This window comes from Pongo pygmaeus, chromosome 2 (assembly GCF_028885625.2).
Source record: "Pongo pygmaeus isolate AG05252 chromosome 2, NHGRI_mPonPyg2-v2.0_pri, whole genome shotgun sequence".
NCBI classification, from domain to species: Eukaryota; Metazoa; Chordata; class Mammalia; order Primates; family Hominidae; genus Pongo; species Pongo pygmaeus.
The window spans coordinates 2,238,848-2,245,944 of NC_085930.1; the positions used below are offsets into that span (position 1 = coordinate 2,238,848).

The 7,097-nt window shown below is 39.1% G+C and overlaps 1 pseudogene; it reads right to left on the reverse strand.

Annotated features, from left to right (window-relative positions):
- Positions 1-5,307: 5,307 nt before the first annotated feature.
- Positions 5,308-6,737, reverse strand: LOC129034232 (protein RCC2-like; annotated as a pseudogene).
- Between the last annotated feature and the right edge of the window lie 360 nt (positions 6,738-7,097).

Consider the following 7,097-nt stretch of genomic DNA (forward strand, 5'->3'; position numbering starts at 1 on the left):
TAAAATATTACTCAGACCTAGTAATGTGAATAATAAAATAATAATTCAGAGGTTACACCTTAAATAAAATATAAATAAAGTAGAATTGTAAACAATTTGATATTTTGTACTTCTTTCTAGGAAAATTAGGGAAAAATTTTCAAAATTGGTGTCTCACATCTCCCATGCAACGATACTTCTTTTTGTTGGCTTCTTAAACTAAAAATCAAGATTATGATAAGAAATGTCCTATTAAATTTTGTATGTTGGCATCTGGACATGGAGTGATATTGCTTACCATGAGGTATCACTTATATCATTTCAACTGAAATCAGAGTGTGAATAATATAAGTACAGTAAACTAGCTGATCAAATTCAAAATTTCATTTAAAAATGAAACAAAATACTTATCCATTTACCTTTCAGTAAGATATAGTTTGGTTAAGAAGAAAAATGTGTGAGAGAGTGAGAGAGAGCTAATTTAGGTACATCAAAATTCCTGAGATTTAAAAACCTCTTTTTGAACCATTCACCTTCTTACAGCTTAGTATTGCCCTTCTACTTGTCGGTTTAGAATTAGCTGTCAAATTTTTCTGGTTATATGCCAGTCTTTGTTTTCATTTTTAAACAGTTATATTTTAAGTGAAATGTGGAGTAAAAAATGGCTTAGACAAATCTGCACCTGAGCTCTTTGCTCTGTCACTAATTAGACAGATGAATTATAGAGTTTTATTATTTTCTGAGTTTTATTTTCTTTAAAGTGGAAATGACAAAATCTGCTCTATAACCTAGTTGTTGATCAAATTTAATGAGTTAATAGATAAAGCACATAGCACAGACTAGGTGCTCAATAAGTACATTTCCCTCTATCGAACTGTCCCTTTTAAGTAAGAAAATGCAATATTCTTATTTATCAATTTTAAAATTAATTTAACACAAGAAATATATGTTACATATCAGAGCGAATAAATATTACAACAAATTAATGACTGATAGTACTATCATTTCTAAATTTAATAAATTTTTAAATGTCTTAATGTGTTTTCTAAGCACTAAAAAAAACACTTTTTGTATGTATTACAATGTTCATATCAGATGCCACTAGAGGGACTTGTATTATCAAAAGTGTCTTTCAGAAGCATCAATTGAAAATGTAGAGGAAAATTTAGTAAAGTGGAAATGCCAGATAGTGATTTCTATATTTAAGATTTCAACATGTTATGAAAAATGAAACTATTTTCTGCATTAATTCATTTCACTTTTAAACACTTTATTTCAGAATAAATAATATTTTCTGTATTATTGAGTAAAATATTTTTCACTTAATTTAAGCCATTTAAAATAATGATTTTTTTGGACATGACACTGAAAGCACAAGCAACAAAACTAAAACCAATGAGACTATATCAAACTAAAAATTTTCTGCCCAATAAAGGAAACAACTAAGAAAATGAAAAGGCAGTCTATGGAATGGGAGGAAATATTTTCAAATAATTTCTCTCATAAAGGTTCATCAAAATATGTAGGAAACTCATACAACTCAACAGCAAATAACTAAAAAACCCAATTAAATAATGTGCAAATGACTCCAAAAGAAATTTTTCTAATGAAAACATACAGAGGACCAGTAGGCATATGAAAAGCTACTCAACTAATTATCATTGAAGTACAAATTAAAATCACAAAGAGATATCAGCTTACACATGTAAGGATGGCTATTATCAGTGCAATGAAAAATAAGTGTTGGTGAGGATGAGGAGAAAAGGGAACGCTTACACATGTTGGTGGGAATGTAAATTAATACAGCCATTATGGAAAGCATTATGGAGGTCCTTCAAAAAACTAAAAATAGAAACACCATATATATGATCTAGCAATCCCACTATGGGTTATATGTCAAAAGGATATGAAATCAGTATGTTAAGATATGATTTCATTCCCATGTTCATTGCAGCATTATTCACAGTGACCAAGGTGTGGAATCAATCTAAGTGTTCATCACTGGATAAGTGGCTAAAGAAAAAATGGTATGTACACACAATGGAATATTCTGCAGCCTTCAAAAAGAAGAAAATCCTACCATTTAGGATTATATGAATGAAGCTGGAAGATGTTATGCTAAGTGAAAAAAGCCAGACACAGAAAGACAAATACCATCTGATCTCACTTATATGTGGAGTCTAAAAAAGTCCTCTTAATAGAAACAGAGTAGAAGGGTGAATATAACGGGCTGGGGGTTTTGGGTTGGAGGTGGGGGTGGTAGGATGGGAAGATGTTATTCAAAGGGAACAAACTTTTGGTCATAAAATAAGTTCTGGAGACCTAATATATAGCATGGTGCCTTTAGTTAATAATGTATACTTGGAATATACAAAGAGAATAGATGTCAAATATTCTCATCATACACACATGGAATTAACAATATGAGGTGAAGGATGTGTTAACTGGCTTTCTGGTAGTAATCATTTCACAATGTATATACATTTCAAAACATCACATTTTACACCTTAAATACATATAATTTTTATTTGTTAATTATACCTCTAAAAAGCTGGAAAAGATAATGTATTAAGAAACAATATTTCAATAGTTTGTGTTTGTATTGTTACAAAAGGAACTCTTTAAAGTGTCTTAGGTAGCTTTGCCTTATTTTGTCAGTTTTGTGGCATTGCATTGTCAAAATAAACTCTTCACATGTTTGCACAGTTGCTTAAATGAGGACTAAATCAGTAGGTCTCTTAAAATTACATTTAATGCATGGCATTCCCAGTACTATTTTGATCTCAAGTTGTTATCCAATGCAATTGTTTACATATTTATTAAGCATCTACTACATTGAAGGGACTCTGCTCTAGATACAAAGATGAGGAGAGGCACAAGATATGGTCTGTGTTATTATAAAAATGACAATTTCCTACATAAGCATATCACTTGGGATACAAGAAGGAGATGGCACACTCAAATTAGGATAAACTAATGTTTAATTCACAAAGCTGCTTATTAGAAAGTAGTGGGCTAATATAGGGGAATCTCAGAGTGAGTAACTCAAGATTACAGTGAGGAATAAGGGAAGCAACTACAGTAAGTTTTGGTAGAGGCTTATGGAGGGGACTGTCTGGAGAGTAGCAGTGACCTCAGGTCAAAGAAGACAGCCAGCCTGAGATGACCTCACACGGCAGAAACTAGGAGGATAAATACCTTACTTTGATTTCTTTTCTTTCCTTATCTGCCAGCACTCCCCATGAGGGAGATCATCGATGGAAAGTTTCAGTACGGAGATCAATGAAACCACAGGGACAAAGAGAAAGTGTTAGGCAAGGAAATAAAGACCAAACTGCTGTACAAAACAATATTTTGAATTCTAAGCATAGGTGTAAGTAACTTTATATGAGAGTTTAGATTTTTAAGAAAATCAATTAATTATGTATTTGGAAGAGCTAAGAAAACTTGAAGGAGGAAATGGCATGGCATGTGAGACAGCTGAGTGGTAAGGTATAAATTGTTCAGAATAAACGGAAGTGATGTAAAAAGTGTAGTTTTGTTTGTTGGGAAAATATTTTGGAATGAGAAAACAGCTGGGCTTATTACATGTTTTCTACAAAAATGTGTGTGTATGTGTTTTACTTTTTCAATGTAATTAAAAAGGGAAAAACAAATAATCTTACTATCATGAACTTAATTTTTTTGTTAATTTCTTTTTCAGTTTGTGTTTTTGTATAGTCACACACACAAAAAGAGAAAGGACATTAAAATAAGACATAGGGCCCACATGAAGAGTATTTGATTTTCCTTTTAAACTATCTTTGTTTTTTTAAACAATGTTTATTCAAAAGTTTACTCCAAGAAAAAAAATATATATATGAAAATTACAGCATTAAACCCAGCACCTTAGACCAAATCACAATCCTGTCTTCAACTCCCCTTCACTCTAAGCCTCTTTCAGATCCTCTTTCCTGACTAGAAGATGAGTCAAATGCTCATGGGGTCAGCACCATGCCGTATTCCCAGCAGAGCCACTGTATACCTTTCTTTAAGAGTGCATGCCGCCCCTCCCCCCACCCCAACTCCTTGTTCTAAAGGATTTAACACATCAGGAAGTTCATTTCGAAATATCAGCCAAAAGGAATGGGGCAGGGGCGAGCCAGTCTTCACTTGAAAGATCCTTTTCCTGCTCCAGTCCTTGGCAAGGGTTATAGAAAAGGCTAGCTGCCAGCTTTCCATGAGTCCACTGGAAGCTCTAAGCCCAGCCCTGCCCAGGGCAGCTCCTGCAAAGGCAGGGTGCTTGGTGCTGCCTCCTCAACCTTCTTGGTGACTACACAACAAAGGAGACCTCCAGGGTACAAGAAACACAGATCCCTGAGCCACGTTCCAGGAAAGAGATATGTTCAGGGAAGCCAATTAGGCCTTCACATGGAAGCTTGAGTCAGAGATGGTGGTTTTGTGGTGATTTGGACAAATTAGGTTAGTTTAGCAAAGCTCTGAAGTTGCAGAAGCTTCTCCCATGACTCCTGATTAAACACAGGACAATAGAGATGAGTACATAGTCAGATTAAGTCTTAGAGAGATGCAGGCTGCTTTCCTGCCACAAGGCCTTGGGACTGGCCCAGACAGATACTGCTAAGTCCCCTGCAAGGGAAGAAGTCACCATAAGGAGGGACTGGGTGGAAAATAGAGAAAAAAGCAACAACCAAGTCGTTTTTGGCATTTTAACATGAAGACAATGACAAGTGGTAACAAAAAAGCAATAAATAACTTGAAAAGACCAATATTTAACTTGCCCATCCACCCAAGTCTCACACTTAAGTTCTATTCTCATCTCCCCCCAAAGCACCACTGAATTAATTACCTTAAAGCACCCAAAGCAGTCCAAATTCTCTGGAAACAAGGACCCTCCCGCCAGAGGTGTTGCCTCTCTTGAGCTCAAGTGAGTGGAGGGTTCCGGGAAGGGCACCTTGTAACTAATGCTGCACAGCATGCACTGTGCCAAGCTCCAGCACAGGGCACTTGACTGGGACACAGGTAGTGGTCACAGCATCAGTGCTGACAAGCGAGGAAAGGGACTCTTCAGTAATCCCAACTATTTGGTACCAGAGCCAAGCAAAGGAGACTAAAGAGAGCTGAGTGAAGAGCACTACTCCCAGTCTCAGAAACAGGACGGCCAGTACTAGTCAGTGTCTGGGTTGCGGGAGAGAGAGACTGAAACCTAAAGGCAATAAAGACTGATACATAAAGCACTGATCCTTCTTGTAAGGACCAGAGAATGCACTTGACAGCTGGCAAATCTCTTAACTGGCAACTGCTGTGACAAGGCTCTGGCTGGACAGGGAACTACAAAGAGTTTGGTTTCTGGTCCCTGCAGGCCAGTTGCCCAAATGTTGGCAACAGGGCCCCAGCTGGTGATGCTCTTATGCAATGATGCTGCTCTTGTCACAAGCCAGGCTCCAGATTCTCCAGCCACAGGGGTTCTGCCCTGCTTTGGGGTACATGGTAGACTCACAGGAGGTGTTGGTGGCCCCTCAGATAAACAGACCACCCACTTCACTGACAGCAAAGGAGCAGGTGTAACCGTCATAACCAGCATAGATCTGGGGGCACCCCACGCCCAGGGAAGTCAAACAGCTTCTCCTGGCGAGGGGGAACAGTCTCAACTTTCTGCTCCACATGGCCCAGTCAGCCATAGCCAATGAAGCCCTGAGAAGACTTGCTTCTGGGAGTCCAGAACCAGTGTGTAGTTAGTGCCACAGGCTGTGTCTCATTCAACCGTTTGGTACAGGCAGAATCTGTCCATCTTTTGTTTTCTGGATGAAGACAGCCAATCACAAGTTTGCAGTAATACTCTAATGGCTGCATCAGAGTGATGAACTTCCCGTCCAATTGTGTCCCAGCTGTCCATATTCAGGGCACCCAAAGGAAAAGAGGTTTCCTTTGCAGTCCATTTTCACACTGAATTCAGCTCCACAGGCCATTTTGGTAATGGGCTGGCCTTTATGCCTCGTCTGTGCCAAGCTGTGGACAGCATCTGTCTGGTTACCAAGGCCCAGCTATGCCATCTTGTTCTCCCCAAATGTGAACAAGGAGCTGGTTTCTGTCAAGGTCGGTGTGTGGTTCTGCCCACATGCTGCTGGCAGGATCACTTCGTGGCTAAGACCTTTGATGAGTCTGGGAGCTTCCACTCTCTTGGTGTTGTCATGTCCCAGATGCCCCTTCTCTTGTCCACAGCAGCTCCACAGCTTCTCTTCCATGGTGATGAGGAGGCTGTGAGCAGCACACTAACCAGAAACCACTGTCCACACCTGGGCATTACCAGGTACCCACATGTCTGAGGCCCCTCACAAATTCTGACCGAGATTGCCGTAAGCAGCTTTTGGTGTGTAGGCACTTGCATTCAACCAATCAAGTCCCAGTTGGCTGCCCTCCAAATCAAAAGTTGACCGTTGTACTTCGACCCTTCAAGTTTGATGTGTTCCTTGGTGTACTCAGGCTGAGTGATGACCACAGCCACGCTGCCCCCCCTTGCCCGCCACTGCTGGTCTTGCTGCATGCCTGATCCTGTCCCCACTGGGGCCCAGTGGAGCTCCAGACCGTCCTCAAGGTTGTTGCTGCTGTCCTTGCCGCTGCTGCTAGTGCAGTGCTTCCGCCGCTTGCGCCTCTTGCTGGAGGTGCCTGCTTCATTTCCCGGGCCCAGCGTAGGCAGAGCTGTTGCCCTAGGGTGGCTCCTGACAGGCCGCAGCCCCCGCCTTCTTCCTGGATATGGTCATGGCTGGAGGGAGAAATCTAAACTATTTTGTATTAATTTTCTCAAAAGAATACATGTAATTTAAAATGTCAAATAACACTGAAGGCTAACAATGAAAATAAGAGTAAAAACAAACAGCAATGATCTGATCATGCTCTATCATGTTCCATCCCAAAGGCACATAGTCATCACTTAGGAAACTTCTCACAATATTTACCTACATATACTTATGCTATGAAGAAACTATATCTTTTATGTTCAATGCTTGCAAATTACATGAAAGGAATTATATACATGCTGCTTTATGTTTTGATGTCATCTTTCTTTTATTTTTGTATTTTCTGTATCTCCATTTCTTTTTTTCCCTTAAAATTTTTTTTAC